Source organism: Aplidium turbinatum, chromosome 8 (assembly GCF_918807975.1).
Source record: "Aplidium turbinatum chromosome 8, kaAplTurb1.1, whole genome shotgun sequence".
Classification (NCBI taxonomy): domain Eukaryota; kingdom Metazoa; phylum Chordata; class Ascidiacea; order Aplousobranchia; family Polyclinidae; genus Aplidium; species Aplidium turbinatum.
Window position 1 is genome coordinate 25,992,340 of NC_137479.1, and position 11,296 is coordinate 26,003,635.

General features: G+C 38.4%; 1 long non-coding RNA gene across 1 annotated transcript; it reads right to left on the minus strand.

Annotated features, from left to right (window-relative positions):
- Positions 1-8,432: 8,432 nt before the first annotated feature.
- On the minus strand, positions 8,433-10,858 carry LOC145776404 (uncharacterized). Its single transcript, XR_014290216.1, has 3 exons — positions 10,742-10,858; positions 9,085-9,275; positions 8,433-8,566 (listed from the first exon to the last, which is right to left on the minus strand). It is a non-coding gene; the product is annotated as an uncharacterized LOC145776404 (long non-coding RNA).
- Positions 10,859-11,296: the final 438 nt, after the last annotated feature.

Genomic DNA, 11,296 nt, shown 5'->3' on the forward strand with positions numbered 1-11,296 from the left:
CAGTGTACATAGTTTTTTTGTATAATAATCAATCAATCAATCATTTTATTTTTCGTCATTAACGCGTCCGGGACGAAAAAGATACTAACTACAAAAATCGATATAAACCTACCAGCACGTTAACGAACGGGAAAAGGTGGCAAAACCTTGAAAAGTTTAAAACGTGCCTGAATGAAAAATTATGTAGTAGGCTATATATCAGTAGTTAGCACGGCCACAAAACCCAAAAAACAAATAGCAAAAAATAAAACAAAAACAGAGAGAAGCACACATGTAGTAATGAATGACAGCCTAATGAAAAGTGTTGTGGATTGAATTTGCCAGTTCCAATATTGATGTGGATGAGCAGTCATAATAATAATAATAGGATGGAGAAAGAAAACCGGACATAAAAGAAACCCATCCTCAGGCAAAAGCCCGTTTTAATGTGGCCCAGGAGAGCAGGTGTTGGGCTCTTTCTACGGTTAGACTGCACATCACACAGTAGCCTAAGACGATTGAGGTCACTTATTCTAGGTCACTTAGCCTAAGTCACTTGAGCCTAAGACGATTGAGGTCAATTACGGTGAGCTTATTCGTCACTAAGACGAATAAGCTCACCGTACGTTTATTCTTAAATGCTCGTGTTTTTGATTTTTCTTTTTTTGTATTGGTTGTAAGATTCAGTTGTCCCCGCATGGCTTCATCAACTGCCAGACCTCCAGTTGCTTTAGGTAGGCTATGTAGATGCAACTGATTCTTTCAACTAATTCATCTATTTTATTTATTTATTTATTTGGATTTTGTTTCAGACACAAGTAGAATTGGTCCATAGGATACAAACACACAAAGAAAACGAAATACAACACCACACAGAAATCGAGTAGGCCTAGCAGCTATCGGTACTACACAAATATTAAGCACAAGTTTCAGGCTGGAGAGCACGATCACGATGCTGGAAGAAAGCAGATTGATGATAACACTCGGAATTCATCAAATGCTGAATCCACGTATTCGATGTGTTAAAGCAGCGATCAGTAAATTTATATATACTTTTACGAAGGAGAGCATGAAACGTCGTAATTTTGTTAGTTACCATCACAGAGCTTATACTTATACGTCTCGGAAGATGAAATGTAATTCTATAGCTGTTATTATACGCTACACGTAGACGATTGATACTGTACGAAAAATATTTACACCACAGCTGAGATCCATACATTGGCATACAGTAGGATCGAAATAATACGTTTTTGACAGTGGTAGAACACCTGGGGAATCTTGCTCTCAGCATATTGCCAGAGCAGTAAAGTGACCGGAGCTGTCTTTTCATTTTAAACTGTTAGGTTCACTGCTGTTGTTTTCCGAAAAAAAGAAAAATAAATTGAATTGTATTGAATATTTTTCTAGAAGAAATCCATTACGGTAGCTTATCGGCCTTTGCCGAACAAATACGCTTATGCAATTATTTCCCTATTTATACTCTGGTTTGAGGTGAGCAGAGTTGTTTGAACAGCTTTAGCTTGAGACCAGAGTAAAATTTATTACGTTTAAACAGTGTTGTACGTTGACGCCGTCAACTTGACGGCCAAATTTTTGTTGACGTTGAGGCTAGCGCCGTCAATTTATTTTTTAGTTGACGGAAGTGATAGCGCCGTCAACTATTTTGCCCATTTTAAGCGTCAAGCGCTCAGGCCCGTAACTAGAAGGGGGGCGAAGCCCCTCCTGCAAAAAATTTTGCTCCCCTGGGAAAAATGATGTTAATTAGCTCTGTTCGCTGACTTTTTAGTTTTATACCCGATTTTCTTGTGTTGTTTAATTGTAAACATTGTGTGCTTAGGCCTAATGGTGTGGTCGAATGTTGTGTTAAACCAGTGGTGGGGAACCTGCGGCCCTCATGACTGTTCTATGTGGCCGCGTCCAAATTTCTTTACCCAAAATATATTGAAACAACAGCTCAAAAAAGAGTAGGCTCTGCATTCTCGGTATATTGCGAATGGCCTTCTATGACTAGTTAATCCATCATAGAAAGCAGTGGCGCAGCTAGAGGGGGGGGGGGGGAGGGGCGGACCACCCCGGGCGGCACGTCTGGGGGCGAAACTTTCAGACTACGATTTTTGATTTTGATTAGCCTATAATCTGATAAAAAACGCATTTCATTTTCACATGCTTTTTCTTGAAGGGGCGGCAAATTCTGAATCCACCCCGGGCGGCACATTCCCTAGCTACGCCACTGATAGAAGGCCATTTGTAACAACAATGTGACCGTCACAATGTGACCAGTTATTGTTAATCGGTCAGTTATGCCATTCGTGAAAAGTGTTTTGCAGAGTAGCCTATCTCTCAAATTAGCAAAATTTTACGTTGTATAATGGCTTCTGGAAAGAAAAGAAAGATTGGTAATGAAAGCAGAATGTTCCAGAAAGATTAGACAAAAACAAAAACGTGGAGATGCAGTTAAGAGTTGCAACATCTTCCGTGTCAGCGCAGACATCACACAACTCACCAAAAACAAAAACTTTCAGCTATCCCACTAGTTGTAAAAGTGAAATAAATCATAGTCTACTTTGCTGCATTTTTTATCTGTAAATAAAATTTCGAAATCTTTAGTGGCCCGCCTGTGTTATTTCTCATTTTATGTGGCCCGCAATACTAAAAAGATTCCCCACCCCTGTGTTAAACAGACAGACTCGAGATTTATTTCTGGTTAGATCCAGAGTAGGTAGACCTACACCAGTTTCCAAGTGAGCTGAGCAGTGTGATAGCCGTTCAGTCTCCAGAGTGGTAGGCACTTTAACATTACCCACTAGTCGAAAAGCGTAGCCTACTCGCGATTTAGCTGATTTCAGTCATGTGACTCGACACGTGATATTCTGATCGAAAAGTTTTGATACAAAGAAATTTAACTGAATGCTTCGCCACAACTACCGTTGCCTAATGGTTAGGGCAGAGGAGTAGTAATTTCAATTTCGTGGGTTCGATTCCCACCCTCTGCTAATACTATTTTTTCTTCTGCAACTGAACTGAGTGCAAGAAGGATCTTAATGACTGCAATCAATGGAGTTTATAAGGAAAATTGCGACTAAAACACAAAGCAATTTCACATTGAAAAGCAGGCACTCTTCGACTAGTGGGTGATGTAAAAGTGCCTACCCTCCAGAGTAGGCTACTGTGCAGTTGACTGCCATCAAGCGTTATTAAAGTAGTCTACCTGACAACCACTTTGGCATTTGCATTATAGGCAGGCTATGCTTCTATACTTGCAGTGTATAACTGCTGTTTTCACTATGGAATACTTTGCGTATTCTGCCTTTACGCTTCCTTATGAAGCGTGATTCAATTACTACGTAGTGATGATGGATATGATGCACTTCTGCAGGAATGCAGCAAGTTGCATGATCAGATAGCTAAAGAAGAACATGATCATGAAATTGAAACTGGTGAAGCACTGCTACGACCTAAACTTAAGCGTACCGTACTTTAAATACAAGCCTTACTGATTTCCTGGAAGAGTTACCAGTTGCTGGAGGAATGGAGGAGGAAAGGGATCTGAGAAAGTTACTGATGTATGCTGTGAAAGACAAAATAGTTTTGGGCATGAAGCTCAGAGTTGCAGACAATTCATGGTTTTACACATCTGTTCGTGCCCATTCAAGAAAAAATGAAAACTTCTTGGACCTTGAATCGCTCATGCCACTATATACGTAACTGAAGATAGATATTTCATCGGAGGTGGAATTGCAAGTCGCAAAACAGTTCCTACATGACCATGTGCAATTTGCACAACACCAGAATTCCCATATAAGTTAGTACGTAGCCTACTGAAAGAACTGTACAATCAACGACTGGCATTCCCGAATGTAGGCTATATAAACTTGCCGCTACTGTGGCATCATCGGTGTCCAGTAGTGCAGTTTGTGAGAGTGGCTTCCCGGTCTTATCTCGGATTGACAAGCTCAAGTACCGGAGACAAGCCTACACACAGTCTATGTTCCAGACGAGACAGGCGAACTTGGTTCTGTTGGATTTAAAAAAAGGAAATGACCGAGAAAATAGACCTGGACGTTTTTGTTAATAGATTCAGTGAAGTCCATCCATGCCTTTTGTTAACCCATCTATCTTGTCTGGAGTCTGGACCTAACCTATCATTGGCGAGGATACATTTCACTGATGGTGTGAAATACATTCTCACTAGTCCTATTATCATTAAAAGATTGATCTGGAAGAGATGATTGTTGATTCTGCATTAGATAAAATGAGGTGCAATGTAGCCTACACATTGTAGGCTACAATTATTATTTACAAAACGATGAGTGACAGGTGCAGCGGCTGCAGCCCTATTTGATCATAGTTAAACGCCTATTTTCTATGTGTAGTAGGCTATATATTTTGTGTGATTTATGCAGCGCATTAAAGGAAAATGTAAATTAACTAAAACAAACTCGAAGTCCATGAAAGGCAATGGATTAACTAACAAAACAATCAACTCCAAAATCATTAATTTCACTGCATGTGGTTTCTATGCCAATTTTTAACCATTTTATCACTAGTTGATGGTCGGATGTTTTAAAAAAGATTTTGCTTCTCAATTTCTATGCTGTCGTCATTATAACTGTTTAAGTTACAGCATGTAATTGACTCTATAATGCCAGTTCAGGCTGCTGTTTCTACGATAATCTATGCTAATATAAACACTGTAATACGATTAATGTTTTTGCGTACCGTACTTAAATATTCCCACATTGTGTACAAACGTCGTTTTCGTACGTGATATGGAAGGTAAAAGTTGGGCCCCTCTAGAATACTTATTGCCCCCCTTGGTGCTCCAAGCTAGTTACGGGCCTGCAAGCGCTATGCGTCATTTTTTTGTTTTCATGGAAAATATCGTTTCACATTGAGAGTTTCACAATTTATTCTGGCCAGCGCAACTCATCCGAATTACCGGCTTTCGCGTTGGTTGGAATGGCTACCTGGAATACAAGCGGAAGAAGTTCGCCAGATGGTGATCACTCTTATCGTGAGCAGTATCGAGAACGAGGGATCAGGGAGAGAGAGCGAAACATCACTGAATATCGGAGGTTGAAGATACTTTATTTCAAGAGCTCTAAGCCCTATGATGAGCGATGTTGGTGCAGTGGACCTCGTTAAAAGATTTATATATGCTACACCAGGGGTCACCAAACTTTTTCTCTGAGGGCCGGATTGCTGCGAGATTAACAGCTGCAGGCCGGATGCAAATTGCGAAAAGATATAGGCTACAACTATTTAGAATCTCCATTGACTTGAATTGAGCACAATATATAACAAAGTCAGCGGTGGATTAGCAAAGTTGTGATGAAAATCGAAAGGTTGCTGGAAAAGTTATCCTCTGATGTGATACACTACAGGGCATCGTGGTCTTGAAAAAACATTACATTTTTCCAAATTTGGCCTAGGCTGTCACCATTTGTGGTGGCCTAATGATAAAAAGAGAACACCAACATGCAGGCTGCCTGGTGGAAAAATGTACAAATTCAACATAGCCTACAACAACGAACTATAAGAACGAACAATTTTAACAAAGAAGTCTCTATTACACAAAAAGGCAAAGCCAAAGACGGTTGCTAATGCCATGGGAAGCACATGTACAGAATTGTAGTGCAGCTGTAATTTCCGCAACACGTGGCGGGCCAGATGAAATCAGTTAGCGGGCCGGTTCCGGCCCGCGGGCCGTAGTTTGGTGACCCCTGTGCTACACCATCACAGCACGCTTGGAACAGTGATACCTTTCCGAGTAAACGTTTTCAAGGCTTGTTTTTGAAATACAACACACCAATACCATCCAGCGCTGCTGTGGAACAAATGTTTTTATTTGGAAAGGACATTGTGCGTCCCAAACGAAGCAGATTATCGTACAAACATTTTGAAATAGGGGAAGGTCGGGACCTGCGAGCCACTTTTTTCTTTTAGATGCATATCTTCTACGTTTCTCAATATTTTTCTCTAAAAATTGGTTTTGCAATGCCTTGTAGTGCTACCCACTCTGCAGCAAAAGCACAAGTTATTATTTCAGCGAATGTTTAATTTACGCGCAAAAACATAAACACGTGCCAAGCGGCTTATCGCACCCCACATGTGGGGAGCGATAAGCCACAGTTGCGATAAGCCAAAAAATGTAGTATTTTAGCAAAGAAATCACTTCGCCATATCAAAAATAAAATTCTAAAACATAGTTGTATTATTTATGTGTGAAATCAATCTTCAAGCCAGCTTCCAAGCTTTAAATTTTGAAATAAGCGATGGAGAATTTTCAAATGATTTCTTGGGATGAGTTGTCAGAATTTTCATGTGAAATAGCATAATTAATAGTTGCAAACGAAACAAAAGTCAGAATTGTGATATATCCTAATGGAAAGGTGTGAAAACAAAAAAATGATGTCATATGACACTTTAACATCTACTATCACAGGCACTTGTCATGGCTTGTAGGTCCCAACACAAGGTGACTCAAGGCTCCCTACCTGATCGTTCAGAAATGAAACAACAGCTGAAAAAAAACTAACATTGCTATCTAAAAAACTTTCGGCTTAATCTCATCATAAATACATCACCTACCACTACAAAAAAGTTCATGAACATTTCTTGCATAACAAATGAGTTATTTTAAAACACATTCAGCCAAAAAAATTTACTTTTTTAACCCAAAACCTATAAATCCTCTTTGCACCTTCATTTTTAGTACAATTTTGACCAAAGGATTGTGGGAAAGTTGTCCAAGCATAAAAAATATAATGACATTAAAAAATGCAAAAAGAGTACTTTATATTAAAAAAAAACAGGGGTGGATTATGGCTCCCACCATGATCATGGGTCCCGACCTTCCCCTACTTGTGTTTCTACAAGGAAATAACTAATAGGCTAATAAGCACTCTAAGCAGCCCATTAAAATAGACTACAGTTTCAAAACATAATAGCCTACCTGCTCTTTATTTATAGCTATTGTTAGCCTAAACTTGGTTGAAATACTTCTGTTTTGTGAGACCCTGGCTAAAATAGCGCTAGAAATTAGCGCTGACGCCGTCAATTTCTTTAAGAGCTGACGCAGTAGGCTACTTTACGCCGTAAAGTTTTTAGGCAATTCGCGCTGACGCTGTCAATTTATTTCATTGACGCGTACAACACTGCGTTTAAATTGTGTTGTTTTCCCTGTGTTACGCGTAGCCTACGTATTAATCATCCGAACTGTTTAATTGACCCGGGCGCCTTTTAGATTCCAATTGAGAGCTGGAGGCTTTGACGTCGTGGTGCGCTGCTTTCACCTGATAATTCCATTTGCTTTTTTCACTCTCTTCTTATTTGGGTTAGACCAGCTCAGTAGCCGAGGGGTTTCGGCTTCGGCTCTAGTGCTGGTAGGCCTAGATCTAAGGTCGATTTCAGGTGAGGTCAATCCAAAGACTTCAAAAACGGCACCGATTGGGTTCTTTCTTGCATAACGCAGTGAGGATAAGTCGGGTAGTCTAATAATGTGACGACATCGTAAATCTAGTATAAAATTAAAAATGAGTCTTGTTGCTAAAATACCTTTGCTGTTGTAGAGCGGCAATGAATAAAACCATAACATTATGATTATTTGGGTTAGTTGCAGTGCGATCGTGTTTTCCATAACCAGTTTTAACTGTATTTTTAATTTTTCTTGTAGGCCTACTGTATTTTTGATTTTTCTTTTTTTGCATTGGTTGTGAGGTTCAGTCGTCCCCACATGGCTTCATCAACTGTCACACCTCCAGTAGCTTTAGTTTAGGTATGTGGAGCTTTCAACTAATTCATCTATTTTAAACTGGTAGGTTTGGTGGCCATGCTTAAATTTACTTTCATCGACGTATACTTTAAATTTACATCGCATGCACGTTTTAAACTTCTGTGGTTTTGCCGCCGTTTCCTTTTGTTGGTTTGTTCCCGTAAACTATTAGTAACTTTATCATTGCTGTTGTTTTCCGACAAAGAACAATAAATTGAATTGTATTTTTCTTATTTTTCAATACGAATTTAACTGAATCTGAACTGGCTAGAAAAGCCTAAAATTGAACATAAAAAAATTCATCCATGCTATCTGATAATTCTCACTAGGGATGTTAAAAACGTTTGTTTTTAGTCGTTGTTTTTAATCGTTTTTTTTTCATTATTTTCGATTTTCATATTATTTCCAATCGCTTCATCTATTTTTTAAAGTTGCAACTATTTTCAATAATTAGAAAAAAAGAACTGTAAAATTTGAGCTTCTAAATAACTTTTTATAAATTAGTGTACTCAGGGAGGCATGGCATACTGTAGTGTCTTTGTTTTTTAAGTCAGAAGTGTGGCAGCATGCTCAGCAAATGGTATCGATGGACCATCCAACTTCAAGTGATAAAACTGACCCAAATTCAAAACTGACTCACATTCCTAATCGTGTTACACAGCAGACTTAATTGTACATTTTGTCAGTTTATTTTTTATCCCATGTACAATCTGTAGGATTAATTAGGTTGCAATCCTAAAATAGTATGTTTGTTCTTTTGCTGGAAAAGTTGATTCAACTTGAGGAACATCCACACAAAACTTATAAGACCTGAAAAAACAATACATTCGATAAAATCTAACCTTAAGTTTGAAATAATCCTACCACATGATATGCTTGCTTCCTAATATTTCGGCTTCATTCGAATCACAAGTTTCAATGTCAAACTTTTGGCAAGAATACGGTGCGATACTGATGAGCCCGGCCTCATGGGCGAAACACGTGTCTATCGCTGTCTATTCGATGCTACAATCGGCTGCCAAAATAACTTAAACGTTTAATTGGAGGTCTTTATGGCTAGCGTGGAAGCTACACCGTTCTGGTTAGCGAAGCGTTACTGCTGCTCGCTGTGCTAGTGAGTAATCAGCCTTGTGCTGATAGCCGGGAAGAACGCCTTTCTTCACAATTATGATTAGTTTACAAAATAAGTTTTGAACTAAATGGAAAGCAAACATCTACAAACTCTAGTTTTAAATTGAAATGCAACCAACATGGTGACATTGTTGCGAAAAGTGAATTGTGACTCAAACCAAAAATGCTGTTAGTGAATAGTTTGTAGACTTTAGTACCTTTGCAGATTCTTACTCAACAGCTCTTCTATCTGAATCCACATGGCCAATGACCACAATGGGGATGTCTACTTTTTCAGAGAAACTTTCGATGGGTGGGTCAAATTGTTTATCCACATGCCCAATGACGATAAGGGGAATGTCTCCTTTTTCCCTGAAACTTGCGATGAGTTGGGCCATTTTCTTGTGACCTAAACTCAAAAAAGTTTTTTTTTTCAAATATGTGACTTTAACTTTTGAACCGAAAGTATTTGCAAGCTGGAAAGATGTAAAATGTGCATGCAAGCTACCAGGGATGATTAAATCCTAAAATAGATTTAGGTAGAGACGAATATGACAGTTTCTTATACTTTTATCCTTTTTTAGAATACGGAAGGCAAGGCCCTATAGGGCCTAGGCTATAATTAGTGTTCCGGCACTCCATTCCCTTCTTGATTTATAATTTTTATGCTGACGTTGAGTTTGCGTTGTTTCTTCTTTGTTATCCGTGACTTGGCTTGTCTGCGGACTCGGACGTTTCACTCTTAATTGTGGCTTCTGCCGCGTACTCAACAAATCAAAATAAATAAAATATTGCAAGTTATGGTTGTGACAGGAAGAAGGAGGGATTGTGAGCAGCTCTTATTTTTGTGACCAATTAGTTTAAGCACTTTTGTAGTTAACATATATTAGAGATACAATTTTGGTAAGGAGGTGACTTTCTTCAATCACAAACAGATAAAACCGAGCAACCACACGGCATTTAACATAATATATTAAACTGAACATAAACTATAAACTACGAACGTTTTCGGCCATACACATGTTAGCCCTTTTCAAGTAACGAAAAAATAACTGATTTTACATCTACATTGAAATAAATAACTGCAGTTTAGCGCAGGTGTTTCTTATTTACTTAACGTCTTTTCTTTAATCATATGATGCGTGTTTGCCTCGCGGAATTAACTGCCATGTGATGTGCCTTTCTCCTCTGCTTTGCCGTTTCATTCTTATGCATTTCGTTTTCAATTCATTATGTAGATCAGTTATTTATTTCAATGTAGATGTAAAATCAGTTATTTTTTCGTTACTTGAAAAGGGCTAACATGTGTATGGCCGAAAACGTTCGTAGTTGATAGCTTATGTTCAGTTTAATATTTTATGTTAAATGCCGTGTGGTTGCTCGGTTTTGTCTTTTTATATATTAGAGATATTCTGTAAAAAGAAGTAGGCTAATTTGTATTGTCAAAAGTTTTGAAAACCAGCAGGTTCAACCTTTGCAATAGAAAATATCAGAAATTCTATTTTGTGATCTATGATCAAGACTTCGTAAACGAAGAAGGTTTAAAATCAAGCGCTGCTGATTCGACTCTGTGGTTGTGCGCTTGAGCAAATCATTGTAAGGACTGTTCTCCACTCAGCGGCACAATAAATGGAATAATTTTCCGCCAACAACACTTCAACCATCGAAAATTTCACTCGATCAATCTCGATAACCGGCCCTGCGTCAGTGGTTCAAAGCCTCTGCAAGTATGCGAAACTGCCAGGATTAAGCTCTCAAAGAAGCTTTCCCAGTCAGAGGATAAAGATTCAATCAATCAATTGTTTAGCCTGAATAAAAGATTTAAAAGTAAAAAAGAAAGATTTAACTCTGATAATAATTAAAAGTTCCACTTACTTGAAGTAAACGGTCGTTCTAATCTTGTTGCTCGAAGAAATACAAAGCAATCGACTCGAATGCATGAATTTAAGTTAAATTTCTTTTTTTGTTTTAATACTCCATGAATGCAAAAAGTTTTATATTTTTCATCTGAACGCGTAGAACATATTTTAAAGCTTTCAGTAATCAAGCTCTTACAGGAAACATGTTTGATTATTTCTCAGAGACAATGTTTTGCAGAGCAATTATTTTGTTTCTTTTTGTATTTGATGTAGGCTGTACATTTCTGTGTGCAGCCAGGAAGCAAGGTGTGAACAGGTAACGTATTGTCACAGTGCTTCTCAGGGTTGCCAGATTGGCCTTTTTACGGCCAAATTTCAGAAATTTGGCCTTTTTGAAAAGTGTTTGGCTGGACAATTTTTGTTTGGCCGCTTGGCCTTTTTGAAAAGTGTTTGGCTGGACAATTTTTGTTTGGCCGCTTGGCCTTTTTTTGGCCTTTTTTAGTTTTCCGATTGGCATTTGTTTGGCCTTTTTTTCTTTTGGTTTTCATAGTTCTTTTGGTTATTCCTAGCA